We start from the raw sequence: 25,089 nt of genomic DNA on the forward strand, positions 1-25,089 counted from the left end.
ATAGCAAAACCAGAAGTCTTTCCAGGCTTCAGGCAGATGGTGGAAGAGAGAGTCAACCTAGCTGATGCCTCTGTGACTCTGGAACAGAAGCAAAAGTTGAAACAAGTTTTCTTGGATTTTCAAGATCTCTTTGCGGTAGACTCATATGACTGTGGTCGCACCGACATCCACACCACAACAATTCCCACGGACCCTGGAATGACCCCAGTGTTTGTAAAGCAATATCGTTTGCCTCTCGCATCCATGGAGTCCCTTACTGAAATAATTAAGAACCTTGAGTCCCGGGGAATAATCCGTCCAGTCCACAGCACTTTCAATAATCCGGTGCTGGGAATATTGAAGCCAAACGGCCAGTGGAGACTCTGTGCCGACCTTAGGGAGCTCAACAAACGGGTCCATACTTCCCGATGGCCTCTGCCCTACATTGACCAAGGGCTGGCCCAGATTCAAGGGTCACAAGTATTCACTGCAATAGACCTGACCAATGGATGCTGGACCGTGCCTGTCAGTAGGGAGGACCAATACAAACTGGCTTTTACCTTTGGGGGCCAGCAGTACACCTGGACCCGGACTCCCTTCGGATACCTCAACTCCGGCAATTAATTCAACATTTTCCTACATAAGGCCATGCCCGACCTGGGTGAGAGGGGTAACCTGGCTTGTGTAGATGATGTCCTCATCAAAAGTTCATCTGTGGAGGAACACATAGCGGAGATCCGTTATGTTCTGACGCAGTTGAGGGCCGCCGGAGCAAAACATTCCTTCCAGAAAGCACAGTGGTGTAGAACCCGTGTTAATTTCTTGGGGCATGAGATTACTCCTCAGGGTCTCTGTCCCCAAGAAAAGAAAGTGGAAGCACTTCAGAAACTGAAGGATCCCACAACTCTGCGGGAACTAAGGAGCCTCCTTGGACTGACTAATTACAGCAGAAAGTTCATTGAAGGCTACGCAGAGATCACTAGACCCCTGATTCATCTCCTGAAGGAGGGGGTCAAGTGGGAATGGGGTCCAGAACAAGCCGAGGCAGTAAGACAACTCAAAAGAAGCCTCTCACAAGCGCCTTGCCTAGCTTACCCTGTCAGAAACAAGGAGTTCTTCCTGGAGACAGGGTTCTCTAATACGTGCTTGACGGCAGTATTGTACCAAAAGCATGACAAGGTCAATAAAGTAATCTCCTATGCGAGCAAAACTTTATCCTCTGTGGAGGAAAAATTCAACGATTGTGAGAAGGCACTCCTGGCAACGGTGTGGGCATTGAAGAATTACCACCCGTTTATCCAGGGGAACACATCAAAGTGGAGACTCCACACCAGTCTCTGCAATATCTTCAAAGTGACAGAATCCGGGCCGGAAATGTGAGTAATTCCCGAATTACTTCCTGGATTCTGTCAATGCAAGGCTTTCCTGTGGAGGTCAGATATGGCCAAAACAAGAAGAGTCCCCTCGCGCAAGGTCTGGCTGACTTGCATGATTGTGCCAGAGAAAACTGTCTCGAGGACGAAAGTCTAAAAATCAAGGACAACATGGAGGCATACCTTAATTCCCCACACAAAGTCTTTGAAGAAGACAAGTGTGAGGGAAGGCCCACTGTCTATGTGGATGGATGCTCTTACCATGTTGAGACCAACAGGGAGAAAGAACTGGTGGCCGGCGTAGGGAATGCATGGGTGAAGGAGTTTCCAGAACCCTCCGCTGGATACAAAATTGGTCCCCGACGTAGTCAGGTGGCAGAATTGATGGCTGTGCATCAGTCCATCCTCACTGCTGTCCAACATCAACTCCACAAACTGGTCATAATCATATATTCGGATTATGTACGGAACGGGTTCGTGGAGCACCTGGTAAATTGGAAAACCAGAGGCATGTTATGTGCTAATAACAAACCCCTGAAACATGGGAAGTTAATTAAAAACATTGATGATCTGGTCACATCGAATGGGATGACCATCTACTGGAAAAAGATCAAGGGTCATTCCAAAGTAGAGGGACCAGACAAAACTGGAAATGACTTAGCTGATCAGCTGGCCAAAACCGGGGCCATCCAAGGGGATCTAATAGAAATAGAGTCCCTCTTGGGGGAAATCCAGGTCACTGCTATCACTACGTCCCAGACGAATGCTCACAATGATCTTTCAACTGAACAATGGAGTAAGGAGACCCCTGATGCTGATTTGATTACAGCTCAGAAGGGGGATCCAATCATTGGTAAGTTTTACCAACACCTTGAGGACCCTGAGAACTTTCCCCTGACGGATACCGATTACATTGGGAAAGAGGACCTAAGAGTGTTGATGAAATGTCCAAAAAGATTCCGAATCCAAGACGGTTTGTTGGTAAGGAAATCCCAAGCTGGCCATGATCAGTGGGTGGTCCCTACCTCATTCCGAAGCCTGATGTTAAGTCACTCCCATGATGTGGCCACCGCCGGTCATAGGGGGTTTCACACAACACTGGAAATCTTAAGAGAGGTTGCATACTGGCCACACATGGGGCAGGACCTCGACCAATACTTGAAGGGGTGTCTTGTGTGTGCACAATTTCCACCATCATCCCTCACACACCGTGCGCCTCTCCAAAAGAGGGGGATGACACTGCCATGGTCAGATTTGCAAATCGACTTTGTAGGCCCTGTAATTCGCTCGTCTAGAGGAAACAAGTACATGTTGACCGTTACATGCTTGTTTACCAAGTGGGTGGAATGTCTCCCGGCCCCAAACTGCAAGGCAGAAACAGCAGCTGCCCTGATGATTAACCACATTTTTTTCCGTTTTGGTCTACCTCAAAGGATTGAGTCAGACAGAGGTAGCCACTTCACCAGAGAAGTAATGACAAAGATGTGGGAGATACTGGGGGTCAAAAGGAAGCTACACATTGCTTACAGGCCAGCTTCTTCTGGAGCAGTAGAGAGATACAACCGAACCATTGTGAGCATCTTAAAAAAGTTTGTGGCAGATTCTTGGCCAAGTTGGGATATCCGATTACCTCTGGTCCTAATGGCCATCAGATCTACCCCTTCATCTCCAACTAAAATGTCACCATTTGAGTTGATGACTGGATGCAAGATGGTGCTTCCCCAGCATTTGCTCTACAGAACCCAAGAGCAAACGTTGATAAATGCCTCCACAACTCATGAGTATGTGGAGAATTTAAGGAAACACCTCCAACATGCTTTTGCCTATGCTCAGCGGAATCTAGAAAGATCAGCTGATAGCATGAAAATCCACTACGACCTGAAGACCACCAGGAAGGAATATACTGTGGGGGACCGGGTCTATCTATACAATTTCCAAAGGAACCAGGCCAAACAGCGAAAATGTTTGCCTACATGGAAGGGACCCTTTGAAATTATAGACAAAATCTCCCCTGTTGCATACAAGATCCACATCCCCAAAGGCAGTTTGGCAGAAGGGGAAGACAAGTGGGTACATATAAATCAGCTAAAGTGTTGCCATCCCAGGCACACGCTGCAGCAACTGGAGGAGTCCTCTGCAATACCAGAGGGTGCCGCTCCAGAATAAGTCAGTTCAAACTCTAAAATATTCCACATATCAAAAATATAGTAACGTAATGCAAATGTTCCCTGTTATATATTGTTTTTAAAATCAGACTGCAAAATGCATTCGGATGTATAAAATGTACATGTTTGCCACACCATTAATAGTGGTGGAAAAATGTCTAGGAATGTGTATTGCCGCTTTTGCTTTATCATCCTAGGAGAGAGGAAACCATGGAGACTGACCAAGGAGGATGACCGGGGACCGGGAGCAGAGATCCGAGGGGCCCGGGGTACCACCCAATATTCCCATCAGGACCGGCGAGGAGAACCGATCGATCCAACTGGGTGGAGGAAAAGATGCTGAACTGTGCCATCTACAGAATTGGAAGAAGATAATGGGGACATACCAGCGCAAGGGCTCAAAACCTCCTTTGCACCCGACTTCCCCTCGACTTGAATCAAAGCGTAGTCGGGCGGGGGGTTTTGTCAAGGGTTTTGACCCATGTTGAATCAGTAGACTGGGTAGATGTGGGGATGAGCTGTCGCCGCCCATTATTCTATCCCAGAACAAACTAAATCAATAGACTGGGTGGATGTGGGGATGAGCTATCGCCGCCCACATTCGCGCCAGAATAGGTGAACTGCGCAGTTGGCACGAGACCACTCCAAAGATACAACCTTCTTGTGGGGGGTTCCACATCACCACTCTACTGTAAGGATGCCATCAAATCAATGTTAAGCAAGGGTCCTATACTATCAAGCAAAAGACCGCTCTATTGAAATGCAGTAATTCAAGACAACTCAAAAACGGATGCAGTCCCGACAAATTCCCCAAGGCGGCACTAGCGGTCTAAACTATGACAGGGAAACTGTATTTAGGAGTTGCAAGAGGGACAGGGACTTCAAAGCTTGTTGGTTAATTGAAAATCCTAGCCACCTGCTGTTCCCAGAGGCCAAGAGGCTGAGATTTCTTAACACCCCAGAGACTCACCACAGGAGGCAGGATATCACATGGCCCTTCTGAGTGAGAGGGAGGGGGTTTCCCCTTTAGCCTGGAGGAGAGAAACAATAGCCCCTTTCTGTTGAATGGGGTATGTTAATTTTGAGTGTTTCCTGTCAACAGCCCTCTGCCAGCAAGGAGAGACATGGGATCACTGACCCACCCAGACTTCTGGAGTCTGGAGGCGGACCCAAACACTTTGGGGAGTTGAATTGCAACAAATATATATTTTATAGAAACAGTGATAACTTATTGCAACCAAATGACAGGAATGTACAACTTTGAGAGTCTTAGTTTGAAAAATGCCCTCACGATTTGAGTCCAAACTCCAATTTGTACCATGTTCTGGGGCAAAACCCTGCTAATTATGAATATTGCAGACAATGTGTTTAAGCTGGAGACATGGAAAGTTACTGGGATATATGTGGAAGGGAAATGTACCTTTGTATAATTTTTGATGAAAATCCCATATTGCACAACCCACTAAAATCGAAAATAAGTTGCCATTTTTGAATGCAAGCTCCTAGAAACGCCAGAGGTGGAACAGAGACTACCTTAAGCAAGGTGCCATATGTACATGTAATGTCAACCACTTGTGTACCTGGGAAATATGTATTTGAATCAAATATAGATTTGTGGGCAAATTGACCAGGGGAGGATGCTCTGACCCATAAACAGACCTCATCACTCTGACTCACAACCCAATTCCCCCAATCATGGAAGAGGGGAGAATTGGGCCAATGACAAGTAGAGAGGGGCAGGCTCAGTTATGCCACGCACACACCCATTTCCAAAACACATAAAAAGAGACTGCTGGGACAGGTAGAGGGATTGAATTCCATTTTCTGCGGGACGCTCTGCTGGGAGACTCCAGACTTCACATCCATCAATCTTCAGAGACCGGAAATTTACTTCAGAACTTAAAGCAAGGGCCTAAACCCACAAACTGAGAACTCTTCTCAGCAGGCCTCAGCATCCTTAAAATCATTTGCAAACTATTCAACAGCCGGGTGAGCTGTTTGAATTCCCTGCCAAGAAATTTTGCCGGAACCGCAGACCAGACCCAGACCGCTGTGAGCAGAACCAGAGATCCGGATCGCTGTGAGAAGAACCGGTACCTGATTACCCCCCGAGCAGACAGAACCGCCGCCGGACGTGTTGACCAGATCCGTGACGAGGCCTAGTTCAAATTTATATTGTGAGTACCTAGCAGAACTGTGCAGAACCAATCTCTTAGTTAAAATAATCTAATTCAAACTATTTTAACCTAATTAGAACAGCCTCCTAGAAATCGTGTCATCTGTCATTTGTAAAGCTGCACAACTTTCACCTGTCCATTCTGCAGCTGCAAGCTGTCAACTGTCATTTTGAGTTTACTTTAAATCCGAAAAACTACCTTTATTAAATCGTCCATATCTCTTGAACCGTTTGGGCTAGGAACAAAATTTAACTTTCATTTTAAAGCTGTGATTCTAGGCTTTCCAATGAACCTAGACTTTTTCCGCAATCGCGATTTACGCACTCGCGAAATTTACAGCGATTTTCGATTTGGCTCAATTTCTCCACTTGTCAAAATAGCAGCTCCATTCTTTCCTTTGTTAAAATCCGTTTGCAACCTGGTAGTTACGCATAGAGCATTGCTAAAATGAGCCTGAACTAATTTAAAGTATCTCTCCCTCACCCTGAATCTATAGAGGGAATTAAAATCAGTTAGCACATTTTCCCATCCATTGCCATCACATTTAAAAGCATTTTGGGCCTGTGTTACAAACCTCTACCTGTTTTCCTCTAAGCTTGCTGGGGGGGAACTACATTTCGTATTGCCTTTTGTTGGGATTCTTGAAGACTGTGTGCTCTTATTCCATTTCTTACATTGCATAGGGGGGGAGTGAATTGTCAAGGAAAAGTGATTACAATGTAATTTGTTGAAACCATATCAAGTTATTTTCTGTACTGCCTTTAATTCATCATTGCGTTTCCTTGAGCCATATAAAGCATTCTTTCCCACCTGCTCATATTCACAAGTGTAATATCCATTATCAATTTATTTATAGAAGTGTGATATATATATATATATTGTTTAAATTTTCAAATAAACCTTTTAATTTGCAAAACAAACCTACTTCTTGGCTCAGTGGGGTCAGGGGGATTCTAAGAGGGGGGTGTTATACGAGGGTTGTCATCCAGAGTACTGAACTGGACATAAAAATACATCAATAAGGGTTTTCCTCAGCATCCCAGACTAGGCATTGACTTAGCTGTAGTGTTGATTGAATATCGCTTACAGGACTCCCCAAGTGCCTCGTTGATTGCTACACAAAACAGGTTAGTTTTGAATTATTACAGACTGGTAGATAGCCGAACGTTGATCTGCGCCATTGAACAGCATTTTTTCCAGAATTCTGAAACAAACTGGCTGCCTCGATCAATGACCAGAACCGAAGGGAAGCCATGTAGCTTAACCACACCCTCCAGGAACACTTTTGCTAAAGTGTCTGCATCTGGGAGGCCTTTGAGAGGAATAAAATGGGCCATCTTCGAGAATAAGTCCAAAACTACAAGGATGGTGTTGAACCCTTGGCTTGGAGGTAGATCAGTGATGAAGTCAAGGGAAAGAGTGTGCCATGGAACTGGAGGAATGTCCAATGGTTGTAGGAGACCAGATGGTTTTTGTTTCTGTGATTTATTTTGTGCGCAGACAACGCAGGACTGAATATACTGAATTATGTCCTTACGCCAGGTAGGCCACCAAAAGTTCTCTTTCATCTTAGCTACGGTTTTGGCGATCTCAGGATGCCCTTCGATCAGTGAATCATGATAGTTTGAAATAATATGCTGTTGTAATTCCTTCTTGGGTACATATAGGCGATCCCTAAAAAAGGGTAGGTGGTCCTTTATGGTATATTGTTCTCCTTGAGTTTGCTTTGCGAGGTAGGCATCAGGATTCATTGTCCGTTGGATTTCTTTTCGTAGTTCTGCTTGTGTTAAGGCTGTCGTGATACCCAAGAGTTTGTCTTCAGGTATAATAGGTACTGGGTCTGGAGTTGTATATACTATTTCATCTATGCCCATGCGAGATAAGGCATCCGCCTTTACGTTTCTGACTCCTGGTCGAAATGTGATTACATAATCATATTCGGCGAAGATAAGGGCCCACCGTAATTGGCGCGAGGACTGGGCCTTGGCTGTTTTGAGTTATTGCAGGTTTCGGTGGTCTGTGATGACTGTAATGGTGTGTCTAGCCCCCAGAAGGTAGTGCCTCCAGGCTTCAAAGGCGGATTTGATAGACAGGAGTTCCTTGTCCGTGATGGCATAATTAATCTCTGGAGGTGAGAACTTTTTCGACCAGAAGGCCACAGGATGTAGCCGGCTGGTTTCCGGGTCTCTCTGTGAAAGGACAGCCCATATTGCGAGACTGGATGCATCAGTTTCAACGACATAAGGGAGGTCTGGACGAGGATGTCGCAGGATTGGAGCGGAGGTAAACCTTTGTTTAAGTTCCTGAAAGGCTTCTTCTGCTTCTTCGGTCCAAGCAAACTTTTTATTGTTTTTTTGTAATAGTACTGTGATTTGATGCACAACCTGAGAGAAGTCTGGGATGAACCGGCGGTAGAAGTTCACAAAGCCCAGCATGCTTTGTACCCCTTTCAGAGACGTCAGTGAAGGCCATTTCAGAATGGCATCTACCTTGTGCACGTCCATTCTGATGCGTCCTGGAGTAAGGATAAAACCAAGAAATTCTACTTTGGTGACGTGAAACTCCCTTAAGACGTAATTCATGAAATATTAGAATGCCGCTGGAGCGTTGCATAACCCGAAGGGCATGACTTGATTTTCACACAAGCTGTAATTAGTACGGAAGGCGGTTTGACATTAATCTCCTTTTCTGACTCGGACCAGGTGGTACGCTCCTCGAAGGTCCAATTTGGTATAAATCTGGGCATCTTTGACTTGATCTAGCATCTCAGGGATAAGTGGCAAGGGGTAGCCATTCTTCACGGTGATCTGGTTCAATGCGCTGTAGTAAATACAGGTTCTCAAGTCACCTTCCTTTTTCGGTACGAAGAACAAAGGACTGGCTGCGGGGACTTCGAAGAACGGATAAATCCGTTTGCAAGGTACTGGTCTAAATAGGATTTCAAATGAAGGTTTTCTGGTTCTGTGAGAGCGTAGATTCTGCCGCAAGGGATTTGTGCACCAGGAACAAGGTCAATCTGACAGTCATAGGGCCTCTGCGGTGGCAATGTATTGGCTTGGTCCTTTTCGGAAAACATCCTGGAAATCATGGTATTCACTTGGCAAGGTATTAGTTGCTCCTAGGGTTGAAACTGTCGCTCCGGGAGTCATGGGGATACAGACATCGGGTTTCTCCTCTTGGTAATAGCAGGCAGGGGAGTAGTCACCGGGGAAGGTTAATTTTCGTGAACGCCAGTCTATCAAAGGGTTGTGAGCAACCAACCATGGCATCCCTAGTATCAGCCTGAACTGAGGTGCCTTGATGAGATCGAATGAAATAGACTCCCATGTCCGTCCTGACACAGCAAGGTTATCCTGGCTGTGCACTGGGTTACTGGTCCAGAAGCGATTTCTGTCCCATCCACGGTGGTTACCTTGTCCATAGTTGGCTTAGAACACAAAGGAAGCCCCATCTCTGCTGTCAGTTCTTGATCAATATAATTTCCAATTGCTCCGCTATCGATGTATGCTTCAACGACATGCATTTTTGACGACTGTTGGTGGTTAATTAAGATCACTGGTATTGCAAAGTGCGAGGTCAGCAACTCTTTCTTCTCACTCAACAAACTGACCTCTACGTTTGTCGAGCTTGGTAGTTTCCCGATTCCTTAGCTTCATCCTTCTCTGTGGCCCCGACTGTTCTTGTTGGGTGTAACGCTCACCTGATTCTCGCAGAGGCGCCGGTCTTGACTGGGCGACTACCGTATCTTCAAAGGTGATGTGTAGCACCCGGTTGGCTCTTTGGGCTGGACCTCTGTGCACTGTATGCCTGACGTGTAGAGTAAGATGTCTTAGGTAAGTGAATGCCGAGCTCTCCATCTGCCTCAGGGCAGGGTGCTGTAACCAGTCTCTTCACTGGATAGGTAGCGCAGGCCTCTTGACTTCAGAGGACTGCTGTCCGTCGTTTACTGCACGAACGGTAAGTTTCGAGTCATTCAAATGTCTTTAAAGTCTTTAGTAATGATGTCTCTTGTTTTGCAGGGTTCCGGCGATGGCGGATGACGGGCTGAAGTGAGTTGAAGATGGAGCCCGTGTGATGAATAGAAGCGCCTGGAAGTACGTAAGTAAGCGCTTGTTGCCTGCTTCACTATGCGCTCTAACTGTCTTTTTATTTTGCAGGTACGAGTTCGGAGCGGCTGCAGGGTGCCGGAATACCCACTGGATTAGATGTGGAAAGGAGTAATGGCACGTGAGTATTAAAGTTCCCCAATGTCTTTAAACGCACCTTGTTTTGTCTTTCAGATGCGGGATGCAGCGCCGAAGGCCTCCGGAGCGTGCGAAGAGTTGGTAAACTTTTGTCTTTCAGATGCCGGAATGCAGTGTGAAGACCTCCGGAGCGCACGAAGAGTAGGTAAGCCTTTGCCTTTCAGATGCCGGAATGCTAACCTGTTCTTTCTTGTCTTTATAGGTGTTGCTGAAGACTGGATTCAGGATGGTAAGCCTTTGCCTTTCAGATGCCGGAATGCTAACCTGTTCTTTCTTGTCTTTATAGGTGTTGCTGAAGACTGGATTCAGGATGGTAAGCCTTTTTCCTTAGGCCCAGGACCGGATGCAGAAGACACGATGAGCGTTCTGCTGCAGAGGTTGCAGAATAACGCAAAGCAAGATTCATCCACCGGGTGTGGTTTAAATAGCCTCCTGTAGTGCTTAGGTGTCTCCTTCCACAGCCACGCCCAAGTAAGAAAAGAGTTCCTGGTAAGAAAAGAGTTCCTGCCTTCCAGAAGAGTTCCAGTGTTCTGAATCTAGGGAGTGGCTCCAGCCCCACCCAACAGGAAAAGTAGTTCCAAACAGAAGAGGATCAGAGGCTCAACTGGCAGGCAAGTAAGCAGCATGGTCTGCTGAAGGTAAGTCCACCCAAGCATTATGAGCCCGGCGCTTCCAGCGCTGGGACTGGGCATATTTATGAGCCTGGTGCCACTGGCGCCAGGACTGGGTCCAAAAGGTCCCAATTGGGACAGGTTGGCACTCGGAACCTGGGTTATGGATCTGCTTCCAAGGGAGTTGGGAAAACCCTGACCTTTTGGAAGCAGAGATCATGACAGTACCCCCCCTCAAGGCCCCTCCCAAACCGGGCTTCTCCGGGGGTTTTGGCTTGTCAGGAAATGTTCGGTGAAATCTTTTGATTAGGCGAGGAGCGTGGACATATTCAGCAGGTTCCCGTAGCCTTTCCAGTCAATTAGGTAGAATAGTTTAGATTTGGAGATCTTGGAGTCCAGAATGCTTTTGACTTCAAACTCGAGTTCTCCATCCACTAGGATAGGTTTTGGAGATTTGGTTAGTCGGGTTTGAGGTTGCACGGGTTTTAATAGAGAGACGTGGAAGACCGGATGTATCTTCATGTGCGGGGGCAAGTCCAACTTGACCGCTACTGGGTTTACTATGGTAGTGATGGAATAGGGACCAAGGTATCTTGGGTTGAATGTGCGTGGCCCTTTTAGAGATAGATATTTGGTGGATAACCAGACTTGATCCCCTACTTGATAGTGAGGGGCTTCCTTCCGATGTTGATCTGCTCCTTTCTTGTATTGTTCTTTAGCCCTTTGAAGGTGAGAAACAGCTTCCTTAAAGGCTTGGGTGATTGTAGAATGCAGGTAGTCTACTGCTGGTGTTTCAAGATCTTGGAGGGGATCCAACTCCGAGGTTCGAGGGTGACTGCCGTACAAAAGAAAAAACGGGGTTTTCCCAGTTCCCGAATGGACAGAGTTATTGTAGGCATACTCGGCTATCCAAAGGATATCTTTCCAAGTTTTTTCAGTTTGTTGCAGCATGCAGCGTAAATACTGTTCCAGAGTTTGATTGGTCCTCTCGGTTTGTCCGTCGGTCTGAGGGTGGTGACTGGTCGATAGTCTCACATCAATTTGAGCCGACCGACAGCAACTTCGCCAAAAATGAGAAATAAATTGACTACCTCGATCCGAAATTAGAACCGAAGGAAAACCGTGCAGTCGGACGATGTTTTCGAGAAATTCTCGGGCCAGAGTTGCTGCTGTTGGCAAGCCTTTGAGCGGAATGAAATGCGCCATCTTGGAGAATAAGTCCACGATTACTAGAATCGTATTGTATCCGGAGCATGGAGGTAGATCGGTGATGAAGTCCATAGAAAGCGTATGCCAAGGGCGAGGTGGGATGTCAATAGGGCGTAAGAGGCCTGCTGGTCTTTCCTTTTGACTCTTGTTTTGGGCGCATACTCCACAGGACATTATAAAGTCTCTGATATCTTTTTTCCAAGACGGCCACCAGAAGTAGCGCTTGATCTTTTCTGAGGTCTTGGCTATACCGGGATGACCTTCCATTAAAGAGTCGTGATAACAAGAGATTACTTTTTTCTGTAAATCTGTGCTGGGTAGGTATAATCGTTCTTGGAAATACAATAAGTTGTCCTTTACTGCAAAGTCCTTTCCCTGCAGATGCCAATTCTGTATGTCTGCTGGAGTTACAAGTTGCCTGGCTTTATCCTTAACTTCCTCTATGGATTCTGTGGCGATTACACCCAGAATTCTTTGTTCGGGAATGATTGGTACAGGTTTAGGGTTGACCAAGTGTTCTTCCACTCCCATCCGAGAAAGGGCATCGGCTTTACCGTTCTTTGTACCAGGTCGATAGGTAATTATGAAGTCAAACTCGGCAAAGAATAATGCCCAACGGAGTTGTCTAGAGGATTGGGCTTTTGCGGTCTTCAAATATTGCAGGTTTCGGTGATCCGTAATCACAGTAACGGTGTGTCGGGCCCCCAGCAGATAATGCCGCCAAGCCTTAAAGGCAGACTTGATAGCCAGAAGTTCCTTGTCAGTAATCGTGTAATTGATTTCAGAGGCGAGAATTTGCGGGACCAAAATGCCACGGGATGCAACTGATTGGTTACCGGGTCCTTTTGTGATAGAACTGCCCCCATGGCAAGGCTTGGAGCATCAGTTTCCACGATGTAGGGGAGTTCGGGGCGAGGGTGTTTTAAGATTGGTGCAGAGATAAATTTAGTCTTCAAATCCTGGAAAGCGTGTTCCGCCTCGGTAGACCATTCAAAACGTTTGTTTTTCTTTAACAAGGCAGTGATGGGCTGGACTATTCGAGAGAATTCGGGGATAAACCTGCGGTAAAAGTTAGCGAAGCCTAACATGCTTTGCACACCTTTTACGGAAGATGGTGATGGCCATTTGAGAACTGCATCGACCTTCTTTGAATCCATACGCACTCCGCCAGGTGATATTATGAATCCCAAGAATTCAACTTCAGTCACGTTGAAAACACATTTTTCCAACTTAGCGAAAAGTTTGTGTTGACGCAATCTTTCGAGGACCATTTTCACGTGTTTCCGATGTTCAGATTCCGATGAAGAATAAACGAGGATGTCGTCAATGTAAACAACAACACATACATCTATGAGCTCTCTGAGGACATCGTTCATAAAATATTGAAAGGCGGCCGGGGCATTGCAAAGTCCGAAGGGCATGACCTGATATTCAAATAGCCCATACTTGGTGCGGAAGGCCGTCTTCCATTCATCGCCCTCTTTTACTCGTACCAAGTGGTAAGCTCCTCTAAGATCCAGCTTTGTATATATGCATGCTTTTCTGACTTGGTCCAGGAGTTCAGGGATCAAAGGTAACGGATATCTCTTCTTAACGGTGATCTGGTTCAGGGAGCGATAATCGATACAAGTTCTAAGGTCTCCTTCCTTTTTTGGAACGAAGAACAAAGCTGAAGAAGCAGGGGACTTGGAAGGACGAATAAACCCATTTGCCAGGTATTGATCCAGGTATTGTCGAAGGTGAAGGTTCTCAGGCTCGGTGAGGGCATAAATTCTACTACAAGGAGGAGTAGATCCAGGTATCAGGTCTATCTGGCAGTCATAAGACCTATGAGGAGGTAGAGAGTTAGCCTGATCCTTCCGGAAAACATCTTGGTATTCTAGGTATTCGGGAGGTAACTGGGGAGTCTCTGAAGAAATTGCGGCCAGTGCAACACCAGGTGGAGGGTGACAAGTAGAGACACATTCTGGAAACTGGACCGTTCTTGCTCGCCAATCGATCAGAGGATTGTGTTTCTCTAACCAAGGTATTCCTAGAATAATCTGAAACTGAGGGGCCTTGATCACATCGAACACGATCTTCTCATGGTGTCCATCTTGACTTACTAGCGTCACCTCTTGAGTGGTATGCGTTACTGGCCCGGAGGCTATCTCCGTACCATCCACCGTAGTAATGACGTCCTTTACAGCCTTGGGACAAAGAGTTAGATTCATCCTCAAAACCATTTCATGATCCACATAATTGCCGATGGCACCGCTGTCGACGTAAGCTTCAATTGCATGTAATCGATCCGGATTATCAGGGCTAATGAGGACCATAGGTATCACGAAATGCGAGGTCACGGAACTGGTTTTCACGCTCGGCAAGAGGACCTCTATTCTTGTCGGGCGAGGTCGTTTCCCTGCTCAGAGTTTGTAACTTTGGTAACTGCAGCTCCTACTGCCTTCTTGGCAGGTTTCACCGGACAGTCTCGAAGAAAGTGCCCTGAGTTTCCGCAATATAGGCATAATTGCAACTGTTTCCTCCTTTCCCGCTCCCTTTGTGTTAGAGGACCTTTCAGACCCCCTATTTGCATGGGTTCCCCGGAGTCTACTCCTTTGGAAGGAGTTGGCGGTTTGGAAAATACTCGAGCATCAAACTTGGAACGATCGGCCTTCCTGTTCTGCAGCCTGTGATCTATTTGAACGACCAAGTCTATATAATCCGAACAGTCTTGTGGGGGATTCACTACTTGGGCTAAAACGTCTTTGAGCTCTCCACGTAGACCTCTATAAAACAGCGTAATCCTTTTGTCCTCAGGCCATTGAGTTTCCACTATTAGTCTATTGAAAGATGCAATATAAGCCAAAAGGTCTTGATTACCCTGTCGCAACGAAAGAAGCTCATTGTCCAAGGCCTGCCCCAGTGAATGTCTTGCGAACTGTTTTTTCATACTTAGCTGAAAGGCTTGAAAATCATGGAGAACCGGATCATCTTGATTAACTAGAGGGATCGACCAGTCTGCCGCATTGCCACTAAGGTACGAAAGTACAAAAGCTACTTTTGCTTGATCAGTTGGAAAGGCTGCTGGCCGGCATAAGAAGTGCAACCGGCACTGATTGATAAATACTGCAAACCTCTTTGGGTCACCAGAAAATCGTTCGGGCGGAGCCAGAGGTACATTCCCAGGTAGGTTGATCTGCACTGGATTCATAGAGGATGTTGAAGGAAGATTTGCCCCTGATGCGGGTAACGGGGTCTGTCCGGCTTGTGACTGTAGCACTTGTCTAGCAAGATTGTCTATTCTCTCCTTGGAAATAATTAGTTCCCTTCTTAGAGCATTCGTTTCCTGACGAGCTGCATGCACTTCTGCCCTTAGTTCCCCAAGTAACCGGGCTAGGGGGTCAGTATCCGAGGTTTCCATAGCGCCTGGGCGAGAGTTTTGCGGTAGGCTTTGCGTTCTGTAACGCTCACCTGATTCTCGCAGAGGCGCCGGTCTTGACTGGGCGACTACCGTATCTTCAAAGGTGATGTGTAGCACCCGGTTGGCTCTTTGGGCTGGACCTCTGTGCACTGTATGCCTGACGTGTAGAGTAAGATGTCTTAGGTAAGTGAATGCCGAGCTCTCCATCTGCCTCAGGGCAGGGTGCTGTAACCAGTCTCTTCACTGGATAGGTAGCGCAGGCCTCTTGACTTCAGAGGACTGCTGTCCGTCGTTTACTGCACGAACGGTAAGTTTCGAGTCATTCAAATGTCTTTAAAGTCTTTAGTAATGATGTCTCTTGTTTTGCAGGGTTCCGGCGATGGCGGATGACGGGCTGAAGTGAGTTGAAGATGGAGCCCGTGTGATGAATAGAAGCGCCTGGAAGCACGTAAGTAAGCGCTTGTTGCCTGCTTCACTATGCGCTCTAACTGTCTTTTTATTTTGCAGGTACGAGTTCGGAGCGGCTGCAGGGTGCCGGAATACCCACTGGATTAGATGTGGAAAGGAGTAATGGCACGTGAGTATTAAAGTTCCCCAATGTCTTTAAACGCACCTTGTTTTGTCTTTCAGATGCGGGATGCAGCGCCGAAGGCCTCCGGAGCGTGCGAAGAGTTGGTAAACTTTTGTCTTTCAGATGCCGGAATGCAGTGTGAAGACCTCCGGAGCGCACGAAGAATAGGTAAGCCTTTGCCTTTCAGATCCCGGAATGCTAACCTGTTCTTTCTTGTCTTTATAGGTGTTGCTGAAGACTGGATTCAGGATGGTAAGCCTTTGCCTTTCAGATGCCGGAATGCTAACCTGTTCTTTCTTGTCTTTATAGGTGTTGCTGAAGACTGGATTCAGGATGGTAAGCCTTTTTCCTTAGGCCCAGGACCGGATGCAGAAGACACGATGAGCGTTCTGCTGCAGAGGTTGCAGAATAACGCAAAGCAAGATTCATCCACCGGGTGTGGTTTAAATAGCCTCCTGTAGTGCTTAGGTGTCTCCTTCCACAGCCACGCCCAAGTAAGAAAAGAGTTCCTGGTAAGAAAAGAGTTCCTGCCTTCCAGAAGAGTTCCAGTGTTCTGAATCTAGGGAGTGGCTCCAGCCCCACCCAACAGGAAAAGTAGTTCCAAACAGAAGAGGATCAGAGGCTCAACTGGCAGGCAAGTAAGCAGCATGGTCTGCTGAAGGTAAGTCCACCCAAGCATTATGAGCCCGGCGCTTCCAGCGCTGGGACTGGGCATATTTATGAGCCTGGTGCCACTGGCGCCAGGACTGGGTCCAAAAGGTCCCAATTGGGACAGGTTGGCACTCGGAACCTGGGTTATGGATCTGCTTCCAAGGGAGTTGGGAAAACCCTGACCTTTTGGAAGCAGAGATCATGACATTGGGGGTTTTACTGGACAGTCCTTTCGGAAATGTCCTGGTTTCCCACAATACAAACAAAGCTGTTGTTGTCTTCTTTTGTCCCGGTCTTGTTTTGTTAATGGAGGCCGTATCCCTCCAATCTGCATGGGTTCTACAGCATTTTCAGGTAAACGGGGTGTGTTTTCCCTTGGTCGAACATACACGGTCCGAGGGTCCGTCTTAGACCGGTCTGCCTTTCGGTACTGCATCCGGTGGTCCAGCTGCACGACCAGATTTATGAATTCTGCACAGTCTCTGGGTGGATCAACCACCTGGGCTAAGACGTCCTTTAATTCGCCTCGTACGCCTCAATGGAATAACATGGTTCTTTTGTTTTCTGGCCACTTAGCTTCGGCAACCAGTCTGTTGAAGGTAGCAATGTACATTAACAAGTCCTGATTCCCCTGTCGGAGGGACAAGAGTTAATTGTCTACTGCTTGTTCCTGGGTATGGGAGCAAAACATTTTCCATTTCTCTCTGGAACCCCACAAAGTCATGTAATAGAGGATCATCATGGGTTACCAACGGCACCAACCAATCTGCTGCACTACCACTCAGGTATGATAAGACAAAAGCTACCCGAGCTTGGTCGTTTGGTAATGCTCCAGGCCTACTAAGAAAATGAAGGCGGCACTGATTGATGAATGCCGCATACTTCCATGGGTCACCTGAGAACCTTTCTGGTGGTGCCAGGGGCACTGTTCCAGGTAACGTGATCTGTACCGGAGTGGGTGGTATGGCGGGGTTTTGCATCGTTGGATTGCTTCCAGGTAGAGGCGTCTGTCCTGCCTGTGATTGCAAGTATTGCCTGCTCATCTCTTCAGTGCGTTCTTTGGTCATTATTAGGTCTCTCTGGAGGGCATTAGTCTCTTGTCGGGCAGAATGAACCTCAGCACGAAGCTCTCCTAGTAATTAGGCCAATTGGTCCATTTCTGATGTCTCCATGGCGCCCAGGTGGATTTGTTATGGTAGTCTTCGTGTTCTGTTACGCTCACCTGGTATCCACAGGGACGCCTCCCAGCTGGGTTACTCGCTGGTATGCTTCTCAGCTTTGCCCTGATGTGGTCTGCGGGGAAGGTTCTGCCCTGTGGTAGAATTAGGCGTGCTCTCCGTCCTGCCTTCTTTGCAGGGGCGCGTTGTCTTTCATGGGCGAGTTCTGTCCAGTTACTTCACTGACGCCGGCCCATTTGATATTGTTCAGGTAGGTCTTATTGCTGTTCTTTAGTTTTGTTGCTATCCTGCATGCCTTTCTTTGTTTAAAATGTCTCTTTTTCTCCCTTAGGTATGCAGAGCTTCAGCGCGGCGAACTGGCCTGGTTGAGCCCCGCTGGTAAATGATGGCGCTATGATGTGGTAAGTAAGCGCTATGCGCAGCGCTGCGAAGTCTTGCCTTTGCTAACCTGTGTTTTCCTTCTTTGTAGGTCGCAGTGTTCTTCAGCACGAGTGGAATGTCCGGAGTGGTGCCATCCGAGAGGCGACCAGCCAGGTAAGCCTTTTGAGCAATTCGTAATTTGTAAATGTCTCTATAGGTTTCTTTAATGTTGCCTCTATCTTCCTCTTTCAGGTCGTTCTGTCCGGGAGGCATGCAGATTCGAGGAAGCTGTTCTCAGTAGCTGCGAGTGTTTAAAGATGAAGACTGCAGGTAAGATGCTGCTGCTAATGATGTTACTTTTGACTCCTTGCAGGTTCTGCTTCTCCGAGGTTCGAGGGAATAGCTTTGACACGGTGAGTGTCACGTTGCAAGCTGCAAAGTAACACGAAGCATGTTCTGCAGTCAGGGTGTGGTTTATATAGCCCAGGTAAAGTAGTACCATAGAAAGTAGTTCCAGGCCTGCCAAACCCAAAACACTAGACCGCATAGCTTGGTTCTTAAGAACCAAGCTATGTGGATGCCTCCATGTTGGATGACAATACAATAAAGTAATTCCCAAGCACATTGTTGTTCATGGTGTATGAGCCTGGCGCCATAGGTGCCAGGACTGTCCCCATGAGGGCTTTTGAAGAGGATGCCAGGCTCTAGTCCTGACTCCACCTGGCCAATGGGTTTACCAGAGGGGGTTTTAGGTGAGGGTTGTCACACTGGGTGAATGAAGGTTTGAAGAACTTAGAGGGATGGATTAAGGGTTACAGAGTGAACACTTATGAGGGAATGAGAAATCTTGTTATGTTGGAGTCAATTTATGATGCCTGCTCTCCTGAGCACAGACAGCACTTAGCTGATTCAAAGGAAATAGATCCTAGAAAGCTACCTAAGGCTGCTGACTTGTGGGTGGGGACAGGGCTACTCACAAGGATTCAGGGGTCACTCAGAAAAAGGACGAGGGAAAGCAGCCACCAAAGGTGAATCCAGAGAATTCTAATACCTCCCAGACCAAAGAGGGCCACACAAAACAAAATAACCAGGGTAAGCCACCAGGGAAACCCCATCAGGCTAGTGTACCCTCTGGTCACAAACCAGAAGGAGGTCAGAACAAGCCACCATTCCAGAGAGCATTTGGAACATGCTATCTCTGTGGGGCAACTGACCACATCAAAGGAGATCCCAGATGTAAGGGTAAACCTGCAGGGATCAGCACAGTCTCCTTAGCCTTCACTCCTGAGGAGGAAGTACAAGTGGCTAGTGCTCACTTTGAAGTCTTTGCTGAAGACCCTTTGAGTCTTCAAGCAAGTGTATCATTAGAGCCTATGGGTCTGGTTAGCAGCCAGAATAGGGAAATCTATGACTCCCTACCAGCAAACTCTAAAATATATTACATGGACAGTGTTCTCATCAATGGCCAGGATACTCCTGCCAGGAGAGACTCTGGGGCTAGCAGAACAGTAGTGGATGAAAGCTTTTTCAAACATGAGGATGTGGCTAAGGCACCCAAAGGTCCCACTAGAAATTCTGGAGGCCCTGTCCAGATGGTTCCTATTCTACCAGCCCTCATTCAGTGTAATAACATGACAGTGAGGATCCCTGTCAGTGTTCAGACTGAGGTGCCTGGGAGAGTCCTGTTGGGGAATGATCTAAAAACTCTAGGAGTAGTATCCAGTACCCCCAGGCCTCCCAGTATGGAGATGCATAACCTAACCAAACTGGCTAGAGAGGCCACCTTAAGGGACCACTCTAATCCTCTGTTAACCTCTACCGAGAACCCCCACTACAAGCCCTGGTGTTAGTAAGTTGACCTCTAACCCAGGCAAATTTCAGGCTAAAATGTTAGGGAAATGGGAGCCCAAACCAAGCTCCATCATTGTTCCCCCAGTTTTAGAGTCTCTGACTCCCCTTGCTTCTGAGGAAGAGGTGGATAGACCAACTGGACCCCTACCTAGGCCTAAGAGAACTAGAAGATGTTCCTCCAAGGGTTTGTAGGTCATATAGCTTACAAAGGAAAACCTTTGAGTTATCCATTGAACACAGGTCAAGTTGTCATCACCAAAATGCTGATGGTCTCTCTAGGGTGTTTGTAACCGACTAGAGGTATGAGATTCATCCAGGAGTGGATTAAATCCTCTTGTCCCTTAGTCTGGGGGGGGGGGAGGGTGAGTGTTAGGGAGAATTCTCTTATAAGGCTAATTTCCCAAACCTAGTGAGTCCCCCAGCAGCTTTGCTGGATTTTTTCTTTTTTTTTTCTCCTGCCAAGAGTGAGACTCTTTTACCCCCACTCTTGGGCATGATTTGAGTGTGTTTCTTTGACTTTTTGTTTGCTTATGGCTATGGGGTTTTTTACTCCATAGGGTATCATCTGTTTTTGTGTATGTGTTACACAGCACCCTCAGTGCAGTAACACTTCGGGGTATCATAGTGACCCCCAAACATAGACTCCATAACCTGGGACTGACTACTGTCTCCCAGGGCATGTAAAGTCACCATTGACTTTAATAGTCCAAAATTGTGAACAGAACCAGTACAAACCTGTCATGATCTCTGCTTCCAAAAGGTCAGGGTTTTCCCAACTCCCTTGGAAGCAGATCCATAACCCAGGTTCCGAGTGCCAACCAGTCCCAATTGGGACCTTTTGGACCCAGTCCTGGCGCCAGTGGCACCAGGCTCATAAATATGCCCAGTCCCAGCGCTGGAAGCGCCGGGCTCATAATGCTTGGGTGGACTTACCTTCAGCAGACCATGCTGCTTACTTGCCTGCCAGTTGAGCCTCTGATCCTCTTCTGTTTGGAACTACTTTTCCTGTTGGGTGGGGCTGGAGCCACTCCCTAGATTCAGAACACTGGAACTCTTCTGGAAGGCAGGAACTCTTTTCTTACCAGGAACTCTTTTCTTACTTAGGCGTGGCTGTGGAAGGAGACACCTAAGCACTACAGGAGGCTATTTAAACCACACCCGGTGGATGAATCTTGCTTTGCGTTATTCTGCAACCTCTGCAGCAGAACGCTCATCGTGTCTTCTGCATCCGGTCCTGGGCCTAAGGAAAAAGGCTTACCATCCTGAATCCAGTCTTCAGCAACACCTATAAAGACAAGAAAGAACAGGTTAGCATTCCGGCATCTGAAAGGCAAAGGCTTACCATCCTGAATCCAGTCTTCAGCAACACCTATAAAGACAAGAAAGAACAGGTTAGCATTCCGGCATCTGAAAGGCAAAGGCTTACCTACTCTTCGTGCGCTCCGGAGGTCTTCACACTGCATTCCGGCATCTGAAAGACAAAAGTTTACCAACTCTTCGCACGCTCCGGAGGCCTTCGGCGCTGCATCCCGCATCTGAAAGACAAAACAAGGTGCGTTTAAAGACATTGGGGAACTTTAATACTCACGTGCCATTACTCCTTTCCACATCTAATCCAGTGGGTATTCCGGCACCCTGCAGCCGCTCCGAACTCGTACCTGCAAAATAAAAAGACAGTTAGAGCGCATAGTGAAGCAGGCAACAAGCGCTTACTTACGTGCTTCCAGGCGCTTCTATTCATCACACGGGCTCCATCTTCAACTCAGTTCAGCCCGTCATCCGCCATCGCCGGAACCCTGCAAAACAAGAGACATCATTACTAAAGACTTTAAAGACATTTGAATGACTCGAAACTTACCGTTCGTGCAGTAAACGACGGACAGCAGTCCTCTGAAGTCAAGAGGCCTGCGCTACATATCCAGTGAAGAAACTGGTTACAGCACCCTGCCCCGAGGCAGATGGAGAGCTCGGCATTCACTTACCTAAGGTGAGAGCGTTAACCTTTGGGGGTCTACAGGAGAGGAGAAGAGGAAAGAGATAGGGACACCCCAATAACCCCAGTTCATTAACCCCATATTTTCTATCTGCAGACATCTTACTCTACACGTCAGGCATACAGTGCACAGAGGTCCAGTCCAAAGAGCCAACCGGGTGCTACACATCACCTTTGAAGATACGGTAGTCGCCCAGTCAAGACCGGCGCCTCTGCGAGAATCAGGTGAGCGTTACAGAACGCAAAGCCTACCGCAAAACTCTCGCCCAGGCGCTATGGAAACCTCGGATACTGACCCCCTAGCCCGGTTACTTGGGGAACTAAGGGCAGAAGTGCATGCAGCTCGTCAGGAAACGAATGCTCTAAGAAGGGAACTAATTATTTCCAAGGAGAGAACAGACAATCTTGCTAGACAAGTGCTACAGTCACAAGCCGGACAGACCCCGTTACCCGCATCAGGGGCAAATCTTCCTTCAACATCCTCTATGAATCCAGTGCAGATCAACCTACCTGGGAATGTACCTCTGGCTCCGCCCGAACGATTTTCTGGTGACCCAAAGAGGTTTGCAGTATTTATCAATCAGTGCCGGTTGCACTTCTTATGCCGGCCAGCAGCCTTTCCAACTGATCAAGCAAAAGTAGCTTTTGTACTTTCGTACCTTAGTGGCAATGCGGCAGACTGGTCGATCCCTCTAGTTAATCAAGATGATCCGGTTCTCTATGATTTTCAAGCCTTTCAGCTTAGTATGGAAAAACTGTTCGCAAGACATTCACAGGGGCAGGCCTTGGACAATGAGCTTCTTTCGTTGCGACAGGGTAATCAAGACCTTTTGGCTTATATTGCATCTTTCAATAGACTAATAGTGGAAACTCAATGGCCTGAGGACAAAAGGATTACGCTGTTTTATAGAGGTCTACGTGGAGAGCTCAAAGACGTTTTAGCCCAAGTAGTGAATCCCCCACAAGACTGTTCGGATTATATAGACTTGGTCGTTCAAATAGATCACAGGCTGCAGAACAGGAAGGCCGATCGTTCCAAGTTTGATGCTCGAGTATTTTCCAAACCGCCAACTCCTTCCAAAGGAGTAGACTCCGGGGAACCCATGCAAATAGGGGGTCTGAAAGGTCCTCTAACTCAAAGGGAGCGGGAAAGGAGGAAACAGTTGCAATTATGCCTATATTGCGGAAACTCAGGGCACTTTCTTCGAGACTGTCCGGTGAAACCTGCCAAGAAGGCAGTAGGAGCTGCAGTTACCAAAGTTACAAACTCTGAGCAGGGAAACGACCTCGCCCGACAAGAATAGAGGTCCTCTTGCCGAGCGTGAAAACCAGTTCCGTGACCTCGCATTTCGTGATACCTATGGTCCTCATTAGCCCTGATAATCCGGATCGATTACATGCAATTGAAGCTTACGTCGACAGCGGTGCCATAGGCAATTATGTGGATCATGAAATGGTTTTGAGGATGAATCTAACTCTTTGTCCCAAGGCTGTAAAGGACGTCATTACTACGGTGGATGGTACGGAGATAGCCTCCGGGCCAGTAACGCATACCACTCAAGAGGTGACGCTAGTAAGTCAAGATGGACACCATGAGAAGATCGTGTTCGATGTGATCAAGGCCCCTCAGTTTCAGATTATTCTAGGAATACCTTGGTTAGAGAAACACAATCCTCTGATCGATTGGCGAGCAAGAACGGTCCAGTTTCCAGAATGTGTCTCTACTTGTCACCCTCCACCTGGTGTTGCACTGGCCGCAATTTCTTCAGAGACTCCCCAGTTACCTCCCGAATACCTAGAATACCAAGATGTTTTCCGGAAGGATCAGGCTAACTCTCTACCTCCTCATAGGTCTTATGACTGCCAGATAGACCTGATACCTGGATCTACTCCTCCTTGTAGTAGAATTTATGCCCTCACCGAGCCTGAGAACCTTCACCTTCGACAATACCTGGATCAATACCTGGCAAATGGGTTTATTCGTCCTTCCAAGTCCCCTGCTTCTTCAGCTTTGTTCTTCGTTCCAAAAAAGGAAGGAGACCTTAGAACTTGTATCGATTATCGCTCCCTGAACCAGATCACCGTTAAGAATAGATATCCGTTACCTTTGATCCCTGAACTCCTGGACCAAGTCAGAAAAGCATGCATATATACAAAGCTGGATCTTAGAGGAGCTTACCACTTGGTACGAGTAAAAGAGGGCGATGAATGGAAGACGGCCTTCCGCACCAAGTATGGGCTATTTGAATATCAGGTCATGCCCTTCGGACTTTGCAATGCCCCGGCTGCCTTTCAATATTTTATGAACGATGTCCTCAGAGAGCTCATAGATGTATGTGTTGTTGTTTACATTGACGACATCCTCGTTTATTCTTCATCGGAATCTGAACATCGGAAACACGTGAAAATGGTCCTCGAAAGATTGCGTCAACACAAACTTTTCGCTAAGTTGGAAAAATGTGTTTTCAACGTGACTGAAGTTGAATTCTTGGGATTCATATTATCACCTAGCGGAGTGCGTATGGATTCAAAGAAGGTCGATGCAGTTCTCAAATGGCCATCACCATCCTCCGTAAAAGGTGTGCAAAGCATGTTAGGCTTCGCTAACTTTTACCGCAGGTTTATCCCCGAATTCTCTGGAATAGTCCAGCCCATCACTGCCTTGTTAAAGAAAAACAAACGTTTTGAATGGTCTACCGAGGCGGAACAAGCTTTCCAGGATTTGAAGACTAAATTTATCTCTGCACCAATCTTAAAACACCCTCGCCCCGAACTCCCCTACATCGTGGAAACTGATGCTTCAAGCCTTGCCATGGAGGCAGTTCTATCACAAAAGGACCCGGTAACCAATCAGTTGCATCCCGTGGCATTTTGGTCCCGCAAATTCTCGCCTCCTGAAATCAATTACACGATTACTGACAAGGAACTTCTGGCTATCAAGTCTGCCTTTAAGGCTTGGCAGCATTATCTGCTGGGGGCCCGACACACCGTTACTGTGATTACGGATCACCGAAACCTGCAATATTTGAAGACCGCAAAAGCCCAATCCTCTAGACAACTCCGTTGGGCATTATTCTTTGCCGAGTTTGACTTCATAATTACCTATCGACCTGGTACAAAGAACGGTAAAGCCGATGCCCTTTCTCGGATGGGAGTGGAAGAACACTTGGTCAACCCTAAACCTGTACCAATCATTCCCGAACAAAGAATTCTGGGTGTAATCGCCACAGAATCCATAGAGGAAGTTAAGGATAAAGCCAGGCAACTTGTAACTCCAGCAGACATACAGAATTGGCATCTGCAGGGAAAGGACTTTGCAGTAAA

The sequence above is a fragment of the Ambystoma mexicanum genome, chromosome 6p (assembly GCF_040938575.1).
Source record: "Ambystoma mexicanum isolate Mex_15411 chromosome 6p, UKY_AmexF1_1, whole genome shotgun sequence".
NCBI classification, from domain to species: domain Eukaryota; kingdom Metazoa; phylum Chordata; class Amphibia; order Caudata; family Ambystomatidae; genus Ambystoma; species Ambystoma mexicanum.